Here is a 13,366-nt window from a genome sequence, read left to right as displayed (position 1 = left end):
CCAATATTACCCATACCCTCTCCTAAACATCCAATATTACTCATACCCTCAAATATACACCCAATATTACTCATACCCTCTCCTATACACCCAATATTACCCATACCCTCTCCTATACACCCAATATAACTCATACCCTCTCATATACACCCAATATTACTCATACCCTCTAATATACACCCAATATTAATCATACCCTCTCCTATACACCCACTATTGCTCATACCCTCTAATATACACCCAATATTAATCATACCCACTCCTATACACCCAATATTACTCATACCCTCAAATATACACCCAATATTACTCATACCCTCTCCTATACACCCAATATTACTCATACCCTCTCCTATACACCCAATATTATTCATGCCCTCTCCTATACACCCAATATTACTCATACCCTCTCCTATACACCCAATATTATTCATACCCTCTCCTATACACCCAGTATTACTCATACCCTCTCCTATACACCCAATATTACCCATACCCTCTCCTATACACCCAATATTACCCATACCCTCTCATATGCACCCAATATTACTCATACCCTTTCCTATACACCCAATATTAGTCATACTCTCTCCTATACACCCAATATTACTTATACCCTCTCCTATACACCCAATATTGCCCATACCCTTTCCTATACACCCAATTTTACTCCTACCCTCTCATATACACCCAATATTATCCATACCCTCTCATATACACCCAATATTACTCATACCCTCTCATATACACCCAATATTACCTGTACTCTCTCCTATACACCCAAAATTACTCATAACCTCTCATATACACCCAATATTACTCATACCCTCTCCTATATACCCAATATTACTCATACCCTCTCATATACACCCAATATTACTCATACCCTCTCCTATACACCCAATATAACTCATACCCTCTCCTATACACCCAATATTACCCAAACCCCCTACTATACACCCAATAATACTCATACCCTCTCAAATACACCCAATATTACCCGTGCCCTCTCCTATACACCCAATATTACTCATACCCTCTCATATACACCCAATATTACCCATACCCTCTCATATACACCCAATATTACTCATACCCTCACCTATACACCCAATATTACCCATACCCTCTCATATACACCCAATATTACTCATACCCTCTCCTATACACCCAATATTACTCATACCCTCACCTATACACCCAATATTACCCATACCCTCTCATATACACCCAATATTACTCATACCCTCTCCTATACACCCAATATAACTCATACCCTCTCCTATACACCCAATATTACCCAAACCCCCTACTATACACCCAATATTACTCATACCCTCTCAAATACACCCAATATTACCCGTGCCCTCTCCTATACACCCAATATTACTCATACCCTCTCATATACACCCAATATTACTCATACCCTCTCCTTTACACCCAATATTACTCATACCCTCTCCTATACACCCAATATTACCCATACCCTCTCCTGTACACCCAATATTACTCCTACCCTCTCATATACACCCAATATTACTCATACCCTCTCCTATAAATCCAATATTACCCATACCTTCTCATATACACCCAATCTTACTCATACCCTCTCCTTTACACCCAATATTACCCAAACCCCCTACTATACACCCAATATTACTCATACCCTCTCATATACACCCAATATTACTCATACCTTCTCCAATACACCCAATATTACTCATACCCTCTCCTCTACACCCAATATTACTTATACCCTGTGCTATACACCCAATATTACCCATACCATCTCCTATACACCCAATATAACTCATACCCTCTCCTATATACCCAATATTACGTCACACCCCCTCCCATAGACTTGCACTGAGGGGGCATGACCATGATGTCACAAGGGGCGTGGCCAACCCCCACAGCACGAAATCAGCGTTCGCAACATTTACTTACAAACGCCGGCCGGTGGAGTACCCCTTTAACGCCTTCTTAAAAGCTTTCCTTAACTTAAGTAGCAGGGAACAAGAAGGAATGCTGCTGACCTTAGCTTGATATTTACTGGACATATGACCTTCATAGTCTGACATCAAAACCTCCCATAGGGAATAAGATGGAAACCCCTCATTAGTTTTCTGTGCTATTTTGATCTTTGTACTATGTAATTCTTAATATGTGACCCCTCACATGATTAAGTCACTCTTCTCCTGAAATACTCTACACTGTTGAGGATCCAGTGGCTTACTTGATTTAATTCGTGGCCCAGAGGTACCGCGGCCCAGTGACCCTGACTACTTTATAAGGGTACAATCAGACGAGCGGATTTTCCGTGCGTATTTCGCTGCAGATCCACCGCTGAAGGACCTCTATTTGCTGCCTTTACATGCGCCTGCTCGGAGCGGCAATATGCTGCTACGAGCAGACACACTGAGATGTGCGATTCGCCATGCGCATGCGCAGTATACTCGCACATTGCGGCAGCTCTCGGCCTGGCTCATTGAGCAGGAGGAGCGGCCGCGATGCGTGCGAGTACACCGCACATGCGCATGGTGACTCGCACATCGTTTCAGTGTGTCTGCAAGTAGCTGCCTTTTGCCGCTCCAAGCAGGCACATGTAAAGGCCCCATACAGAGGTCCTTCAGCGGCGGATCGGCAGCGTAAAATACGCTGTAAATCCGTTCGTCTGAACGTCCCTAACAATAGTGCCACTATAACTTTGAAATTATATATGACCTACAGTATGAATCAAGACAGCCAGACACTCCGTTCTCCATTCACTCCAGTTCCGGGCAGGTTCTCTCTCAACCCACATTACTCGGGGAGTGGCTACCAATGTCTATCACTTGCAAATAGCCCATTGACTTGTTTTGTGGTAGTCGTACCCAAGCCTGATGCCCCACAATACATATGGTCACAGCTGCACTTCATCCTGCCGCCTACAAGCTCCACCTTATATGGCCTCCCAGTGGTCCCTCCCTATGCAGCCATGCCATAGTGCAGCACGCAACCATCACACTGGCACTACTGTTGAGCCTTGCATTGGATTCCTTTTTTTACAAGCTGCCAGATGGAAACCCATGTCTCCTTGTATCCAGCGACAACAACAGAGCCTGATGGTGTCGTCCTATGAATTTACCTGCCAACCACAAGGGGCAAAAAGTCAGGGACAGAATACCAAAATGTTTGAAGAGGGGAACAAGCCAAGCAAATGTGACATAGATTCGCCCATAGAAAGAAGTTTCACTTAGGAAAGTCAATGGTATGACTCAAGAAGCCATCATCCCACAGGCTCTCGTCCTCTTGTAGAGAGGGTTATGTTTAGACGTTCCCATGGAGCAGAGCCGTAAGGTTCCTCATCACCTCTCATTGTTGTAGTGAAGCAGTGGTATGGAAGAAGACCTGGTGGGTTCTATCTGATATATTGAGCAGAGATCCTCATAGGCCCATTAGGAGGAATTAACCCCTACACAGACGCCTTTACTGGCCATCAATGTAGCAATAAAAAATACAATGCATCAGAATGGTGTTTCCTGACCACTCATGATAACTCTGACTTATTTCATCAACCAAATGGTCCAGACTTAAAGGGGTATTCCAGGAAAAACTTTATTTTTTTTAGATCAACTGGCTCCAGTAAGTTAAACAGATTTGTAAATTACTTCTGTTAAAAAATTTAATGGTTGGATATTGATAATATCTGCCAGCTAAACGAGAGTTTGGCCAACAACTTTCAAAGGTGAATGGGCACCTTTAGACTACAAGTACCATGAGTGTACGTTGCCACCAGTACTAACAATCTAATAACCATGGGCTGACGGACAGCTCAGGATACCTGGGGGATCGTTGCTATGGCCATACTGTTGACCCCACTGTTTGGCCAGTACTTCTTCCTCTTGTCTTCCTCATACACATACGTGATCAGTTTCACCAAGTGTATGTGTGTTCTGAATGGAAAATAAGCCAGAAACCTCATTTTCCTAACAGACGTCTCTGGCAGTAGCTTATCTCCTATGAGAACAATGGACCAATAACCCCAAAACCCCTTTTTACAGATGAGTACTGTTTCCTTCTGGAGAGATTTCTGACTTGGTATAGATTCCCAGTCATGTTCTAAGACTCCTGATTGGATTTAAACACTGACTTGAAGGGAAAGGTGGTGTGAGAGCTGTTTTGGCTTGTAAGTCTTCACACATCTTTATTATGTTGAAATGTTTGTTTTTCCTGTATTTTGTACCGTAAAATTGCCTTTCACAATTCAAAAACACAGGAAAAAAAATCTGATATATTTTACTGTTAAAGGGGTACTACACTGGAAAAAAAATCAACTGGTGCCAGAAAGTTAAACAGATTTGTAAATTACTTCTATTTAAAAATCTTAATATATATATATATAAAGAGAATAGAGAGAATTTTAAGGCTGTAGAGTGTACAAATAGTGTAAATAAAGAGTATAGAAGTATAGAGAGTATCTAAAGTATAAAGACTATATAGGAGGTATAGAAAGTATGTGGAGAACATATAAAGTGTATATAAGTATAGATACCGTAGTATCTAAAGTATAAAGACTATATAGGAGGTATAGAAAGTATGTGGAGAACATATAAAGTGTATATAAGTATAGATAGTATCTAAAGTATAAAGAGTATATGGAAGGTATAGAGAGTATAAAGGGAGCATATAAAAAGTGTACAAAGTATCTAAAGTATAGAGAGATGAATAGAAAGTATATAAAGAGTATAGAAGTATATAGAGGGTATAGAAAACATAAAGAGCGTACAAAGATATATAAAGAGTATAGCAAGAGTATATACACAGTATAGACAGTAAATAAAAAGTACATAGGGTCTATATGAAATACAAAATGTGTATATAGAGATTATAGAGAGTATACACATTACATAAATGGTAAGTAGAGAGTAAACAGAGAGTATTGAGTGTATCAGGAGACTATATAGGACATATATATATATATAGTAAACAGAGAGTATTGAGTGCATCAGGAGACTATATAGGACATATATATATATATATATATATATATATAGTAAACAGAGTATTGATTGTATCAGTAGACTATATAGGACATATATATATAGTAAACAGAGAGTATTAGCTTTATCAGGAGACTATATAGGACATATATATATATATATATATATATATATATATATATAGTAAACAGAGTATTGATTGTATCAGTAGACTATATAGGACATATATATATATATATATATATATATATATATATAGTAAACAGAGTATTGATTGTATCAGTAGACTATATAGGACATATATATAGTAAACAGAGAGTATTGGCTGTATCAGGAAACTATATAGGACATTTATATATATATATATAGTAAACAGAGTATTGATTGTATCAGTAGACTATATAGGACATATATATAGTAAACAGAGAGTATTGGCTGTATCAGGAGACTATATAGGACATTTATATATATATATAGTAAACAGAGTATTGATTGTATCAGTAGACTATATAGGACATATATATAGTAAACAGAGAGTATTGGCTGTATCAGGAGACTATATAGGACATTTATATATATATATAGTAAACAGAGTATTGATTGTATCAGTAGACTATATAGGACATATATATAGTAAACAGAGAGTATTGAGTGTATCAGGAGACTATATAGGACATATATATATATATATAGTAAACAGAGAGTATTGAGTGTATCAGGAGACTATATAGGACATATATATATAGTAAACAGAGAGTATTGAGTGTATCAGGAGACTATATAGGACATATATATATAGTAAACAGAGAGCATTGAGTGTATCAGGAGACTATATAGGACATATATATATATATAGTAAACAGAGAGTATTGAGTGCATCAGGAGACTATATAGGACATATATATATATATATATATAGTAAACAGAGTATTGATTGTATCAGTAGACTATATAGGACATATATATATATATAGTAAACAGAGAGTATTGGCTGTATCAGGAGACTATATAGGATGTATATATATATATATATATATATATAGTAAACAGAGTATTGATTGTATCAGTAGACTATATAGGACATATATATAGTAAACAGAGAGTATTGGCTGTATCAGGAGACTATATAGGACATTTATATATATATATAGTAAACAGAGTATTGATTGTATCAGTAGACTATATAGGACATATATATAGTAAACAGAGAGTATTGAGTGTATCAGGAGACTATATAGGACATATATATATATAGTAAACAGAGAGTATTGAGTGTATCAGAAGACTATATAGGACATATATATATATAGTAAACAGAGAGCATTGACTGTATCAGGAGACTATATATATATATATATATATATATATATATATATAGTAAACAGAGTATTGAGTGTATCAGTAGACTATATAGGACATATATATATATATAGAGAGAGAGAGAGAGAGAGAGAGAGAGTAAACAGAGAGTATTGAGTGTATCAGGAGACTATATAGGACATATATATATATATATATATATATATATATATATATATAGAGAGAGAGAGAGAGAGAGAGTAAACAGAGAGTATTGAGTGTATCAGGAGACTATATAGGACATATATATATAGTAAACAGAGTATTGAGTGTATCAGGAGACTATATAGGACATATATATATAGAGAGTAAACAGAGAGTATTGAGTGTATCAGGAGACTATATAGGATATATATATATATATATATAGTAAACAGAGAGTATTGAGTGTATCAGGAGACTATATATATATATATATATATATATATATATATATAGTAAACAGAGAGTATTGAGTATATCAGGAGACCATATAGGATATATATATAGTAAACAGAGAGTATTGAGAGTATCAGGAGACTATATAGGGGATATATATATATATATATATATAGTAAACAGAGAGTATTGAGAGTATCAGGAGACTATATAGGGGATATATATATATATATATATATATATATATAGTAAACAGAGAGTATTGAGTATATCAGGAGACTATATAGGATATATATATATATATATATATATATAGTAAACAGAGAGTATTGAGTGTATCAGGAGACGATATAGGACATATATATAGTAAACAGAGAGTATTGAGTGTATCAGGAGACTATATAGGATATATATATATATATATATATATAGTAAACAGAGAGTATTGAGTGTATCAGGAGACTATATAGGATATATATATATATATATATATATAGTAAACAGAGAGTATTGAGTGTATCAGGAGACGATATAGGACATATATATAGTAAACAGAGAGTATTCCATACCACTTACACTATGATTTTTGGGGTCCATGTTTCGTCCTTTTTCCCCAGTAGAGAGGTTGGACATATTTTACAGAACATGGTATTGGGCTCCGCTCCTGGGCTGTGAAGGTGAACCCCCCCCCCCCCAACCCCCCAAGCCAAGTGGACGAATGTTTTAGTCAGATGAGACCCCCCAAATAAATTCCCTGGCGATGACCATCTACATGGGAGTCACCGAGGAGATCAGTCCTGGAGCGGCAGCCATTTTCCGAGGCAGCGGTTACCGTCCTGATGGCGGCGGCTCATCACAGTAATAATGGGGATTTATTTTTTATTTATTTAGCAGCTCAGATTATTTTTACCCCCAAAGATCTCATCCTATCAGCCTTAGTACCGATCGCCGCAATCGGATATATTACGCTAAAAATAAAAAGTAACCTGACCGGCGAGGGTTAAACCGCACGGACAAATTAAAACAAACTTTCTAAGCAAACATCTGCCTGATCACCGGCTCCTTTGTATCGCGGCCAAGAATTCCCGTCTGCTGCGCATTCATCTCCAGGGCCAGGACTCCTCCGAATCATCTCTGTCTGCATGGATGCCGCCCAACACCCGACCTGAGCCACCGCCACCGGGGTCCTTAAAGGGACATCCACCTAATCCCATCATCATCATCAATCACATGACTCCTCCTGCTATAAACCGCCATAGGACGCCACGAGCCCCCAGCTCTTTATATAGACGCCATATTGTTCCGCCATATTGGTTCGCAATTCATACATTGTCTATGTGTACAAAAAATATATATAATATTCTAGAATATTTCGTTCTACCGTTTTTTTTTTTTATCAACGCAGAGTACGTGTTTCGGAACAATTGTGAAAATATTATCATCCTCCTCTGTGACTCCCTCGCCCCAGGATCGGCGCAGAACGGAATTGTCTATATTCCGCCATCCGTGTACGTGTCAGATAAGATGGCTGCCAGAAGACTCACCCTATGGCGCCATTAAATAAAATACGTATCCCATAGATGGGTCTACATAATGGCGGAGACATAGGACGGGTCATAAATAATGGCGGAGACATAGGACGGGTCACTTCTGGTAACGCTGACGTCTTGGCGATACACAGGTCCTATAGAGGTTTAATGCGAACCGCTGTACCACGAAAATGGCGACTTTTAAAAACAATCGTTTCTGATTCCTCGCCGTTTTCAATATCACTGGAAACATTAACTTACTTATTGGCATCTACCTGTAAGGGTGTGTTCACACCGCGTTTTTTCCGTATTTTTTATGTATGCAAATGCGCTTTTGTATACGCCAAAATAAATGTATACATTACAGTCCATTTAAGTGTGTGTATGTATATATAAATATATATATATATATATTAATATAAAATTAATTTATATGTGTAATGTTTAATTAATTAATTAATTCATATTAATATATATAGCAACAGAAGAATGTTATATATATATATTTATTTATTTATAGTAATTCAATGGGACTCCGTATACGTTTTTTTCCTAAACGTTTTTTCCGTATGTTTTGCGCATAAGATGAACATGTGCGTAGCGTTAGGTATGGAACACTGTAGTGTAGTGGTCATTTAGTACAATAGTCTACAATAAACAGATACGTTTATTTGTATATTTGTTTATTTATTTATCCATTTATTAATTTATGTTTATTCATTATTTATGTACTTATTTATTTATTTTTTATCTATTTATTTTTTATACAATTTAAGTGTTTATTTTATTTTATATATATATATATATATGTGCCATATGTCACTGTACGGCAGTGTTTTCCAACCAGTGTGCCTCCAGCTGTTGCAAATCAACAACTCCCAGCATGCCCGGACAGCCTTCGGCTGTCCGGGCATGCTGGGAGTTGTTGTTTTGCAACAGCTGGAGGCACCCTGGTTGGGAAACACTGGCTTGTACACATTAGGACACTGGCCTATACTGGTGTGAATTATAGGGAAGGGAAGTGTGCAGATGTAGCAGAGCTCAGCGTGTCTGTGTAGCGGTGAGGAATTTGTCAATTGGCAAAATTTGTGGTATTGCACTGTTTTAACTGTCATTTTACATAGGACTGCAGGTGACAGGTATATAATCGGTTATCACTGTTGTCTGTGGTGTTACATAGGACTGCAGGCAATATTTACCGCATTATCTGAAATTCAGAGAGTTATCACTGTGTGTTATCTGTGGTGTTACATAGGACTGCAGGGGACATCTATTACATTACCTGTACTAAGAGAGTTATCACTGTGTGTTATCTATGGTGTTACATAGGACTGCAGGGGACATCTATTACATCACCTGTACTAAGAGAGTCATCACTGTGTGTTATCTATGGTGTTACATAGGACTGCAGGGAACATCTACTACATTATCTGTACGCAGAAAGTTATCACTGTGTGTTATCTATGGTGTTACATAGGACTGCAGGGAACATCTACTACATTATCTGTACGCAGAAAGTTATCACTGTGTGTTATCTGTGGAGTTACATAGGACTGCATGAAGCATCTACTTATAATCTGCACTTAGTGAGTTGTCACAGTGTTATCTGTAGTGTTACATAGGACTGCAGGAAGCATCTACTTATAATCTGTACTTAGTGAGTTGTCACAGTGTTATCTGTAGTGTTACATAGGACTGCAGGAAGCATCTACTTATAATCTGTACTTAGTGAGTTGTCACAGTGTTATCTGTAGTGTTACATAGGACTGCAGGAAGCATCTACTTATAATCTGTACTTAGTGAGTTGTCACAGTGTTATCTGTAGTGTTACATAGGACTGCAGGAAGCATCTACTTATAATCTGTACTTAGTGAGTTGTCACAGTGTTATCTGTGGTGTTACATAGGACTGCAGGAAGCATCTACTTATAATCTGTACTTAGTGAGTTGTCACAGTGTTATCTGTAGTGTTACATAGGACTGCAGGTAACATCTCCTATATTATCTGTACTCAGGAAGTAATCACTGTGTTATCTGTCGGGTTACATAGGACTGCAGGTCACATCTACTACATTATCTGTACTCAGAGAGTTATCACTGTGTTATCTGTCGGGTTACATAGGACTGCAGGTAACATCTCCTACATTATCTGTACTCAGAGAGTTATCACTGTGTTATCTGTGGTGTTACATAGGACTGCAGGTAACATCTACTAAATTACCTGCACTTAGAAAGTTATCACGTTATATCATACGTTATTTTACATAGGACTGCATGTAATGTCTTTAAAATTAGAGGCAACATATAAATGACCTGGTGAGCTTGCATATTATAAGCACAGTATATATATATATATATATATATATATATATATATATATATATATATAGTTACATGATACAAGTAACAGATAAAGGACCAATTCAGCTCTGCTACATCGATATATATATATATATATATATATATATATATATAGTTACATGATACAAGTAACAGATAAAGGACCAATTCAGCTCTGCTACATCGATATATATATATATATATATATATATATATATATATTTATATATATATATATATTTGTGTGTATATATATAAATACAGTATATGTATATATATATATACATATATATACACACACATATATACACACACATATATATATACACACACACACACATATATATATTTATATATATATATCGATGTAGCAGAGCTGAATTGGTCCTTTATCTGTTACTTGTATCATGTAAGATAGCAGCAGTTCAATATAAAAGCATTAATATCATATCCTGATTTCACTTTTGCTTTCCACATGACAATCTCAGCTCTGCTACGGATGTGCAGAGCCGAGTGTGACGCTTGTTACGACAACATTTCTGTAACACAAGTCTAGTTTTACATAGGACTGCTTTTGATTCCATGTATTTTAGAAAAAATATTCGATGGCACAGAAAATGCACATTCAGCTCTGCTACATCAGATCACAAACTCAGCTCCGCTACACGACACAGACAAGTAAGAACCTTTTCTCAGTCACATCCGATACGTAATAATCATCGGATGGCGTCGCCGTGACTAATTCCGTTATTACGCTTCGTGTACGGATCGACCCATCCAGGGATCACGTTACAAAACCACGAGACAAATCATCCAATTTATACTTTTCTTTTTCACTTTTCACCCAAAAATTCTCCTCTAAAAAAAATTTAAGAAAAATCTCATAATAAAAACTAAATAAATGACATCACCCTCCCCAGCCGCAGCCGCAGCAGCACAGTTATTCTCAGGAATGTGACACGGATACAATGTATCACCATCACTTCCTACCCAGAGATATATATATATATATATACACACAGGCCATGAACCCCCTTATACAGATGTAGCAGAGCTGAGCCTGTCAGCGTAGCAGAGACGAGACAAAAGTGTCCTAAACTTTAAACCTAACCCTTTATAATTATAAATCTATTTAAAATCACATTTAAACAAAAAACAAACAAACAAAACATTTAAACAAAAAAAAACATTTAAACAAAAAAAAACATTTAAACAAAAAACAAACAAAACATTTAAAAAAAACAAAAAAACATTTAAACAAAAATAAACATTTAAACAAAAAAACATTTAAACAAAAAAAACAAAGCAAACAAAAAATACAACAAAATTCCTGTTCACATTTTTAAATTCAATTTTTTTATTCTGTTTCCATATTTTATTAAATTTTTTTTTTACATTTCTTGTTCAAATTTTTTTATTTACTTTTTAGTATATTTTTGAAAAATTCCGTTTCCATATAAAAAAAATTATTTTTATTTCTTGTTCAAATTTTTTAATTCTATTTAAAAAAAATTGTACATATTTAAATTTATTTACACTTTTTATTTTAAAAAATTGTATTGAAAAAAATGCGCACATATTTGAATTTTTTTTTTACATTTCTTGTTTAAATTTAAAAGTTCTATTTAAAAAAATGCGCACATATTAAATTTTTTTTACGCTTTTTTGCGACGGTTTAAAAGCGACAATTCACAAACATATATACGGTAAATAAAGACAGATTTGTGGATGAAATCGATCGTTCACACGTAAAAGATCGGCGCAGTCTCAGGGGCCGCGTTTCGTTCCGCTCATTGAAGCCTTAACCAACGGAACGTTTTTTTTTTATGTGATCCGGAAATCGCTTATTGGCAATCGCTCTGTGTAAATGAGCGCAGAAACCGTCAGCCAAGTGACCGCGCTGCACCCAGATGTAATTCCATTATCTGCTCATTGTGCCCCCCCGGTGTAATGATAGGATCACAGCTAATGACTTTACACTGGAGCTGCGTACATCACGCGACGCCCCATCGCACGCACGCCACCCACACAAGACACAACAGAAAAGGAGCAAATTGTATCACTTGGTGTGTTTTTTTTCTTTTTTATAAATTTATATTTTAAATTTAACTGCCACCAAAATATTAAGTTTTTTTTTAAAATTTTATTCTAAAAAAAAATAAAAAAATGATTAATTACTTTTTTTCCTTCTAAATATTTGGACTATTTCTCCATTAATCTAAATTAGATTCTACCAACTGGAAATCAGACGTCCCCACTGTGATCCACAGAGACAGATACAATGCAGCAGTGCCAGTAGGCAGCCATAAAGCAGCAGGTAGCAGTCGGTAGACGGGCACTTACCTTACAGCAGCACTTGGCTTGTGCAGGGAATCAAATTGTGGCAATTTTTCAAAGCAGTCCCTGACAATGCAAACAATCCTGCATTTTATAGAATGAAAACTTGGCTTGGTCCCCACCCACAGTGAGCTGTCCCTAATGAATATTCAGAACTATTTAAAAAAGGTGGTGGTGGGGGGGGGGGGGGCTCCTCCAACAAAAAATGCCCCCTCCCCCATGAAGAGGTTGCACTCAGTGTATAAGGGACTTTTTGCTTCTTCTGCTTCTTATCATTTTTTCTTTTTACAGAAGAGTCCAGTGTAAGTTCTCAGATACCCCCCCTCCCCCAGGTCCAGGACATGCAGGGACTGTGAATAGGGAGACAGAGCTGAGTGTAAGGAGAAGACAAGGTTGATCAGGTTACACCCTGCGACTACGGGAGATCCTCAGAGCCTCCTCT

General features: G+C 36.5%; 1 protein-coding gene across 2 annotated transcripts in view; it reads right to left on the bottom strand.

Moving 5' to 3' along the window:
• LOC130315155 (cytochrome P450 26B1) overlaps positions 1-13,058 on the bottom strand; it is a 131,599-nt gene extending 118,541 nt beyond the window's left edge. The window contains exon 1 of one of the 2 annotated variants that reach the window (XM_056552751.1): positions 12,931-13,058. The gene's annotated coding sequence lies outside the window, so the exon portion shown is untranslated. Of the gene's footprint in view, positions 1-7,295; positions 7,420-12,930 lie in introns of those variants that run through there. The other variant, XM_056552753.1, reaches the window with a different exon arrangement.
• Positions 13,059-13,366: the final 308 nt, after the last annotated feature.

This window comes from Hyla sarda, chromosome 1 (assembly GCF_029499605.1).
Source record: "Hyla sarda isolate aHylSar1 chromosome 1, aHylSar1.hap1, whole genome shotgun sequence".
Lineage (NCBI taxonomy): Eukaryota > Metazoa > Chordata > Amphibia > Anura > Hylidae > Hyla > Hyla sarda.
Note: the sequence above shows the minus strand (reverse complement) of the source record. Positions and strands in the feature narration are given on the sequence as shown.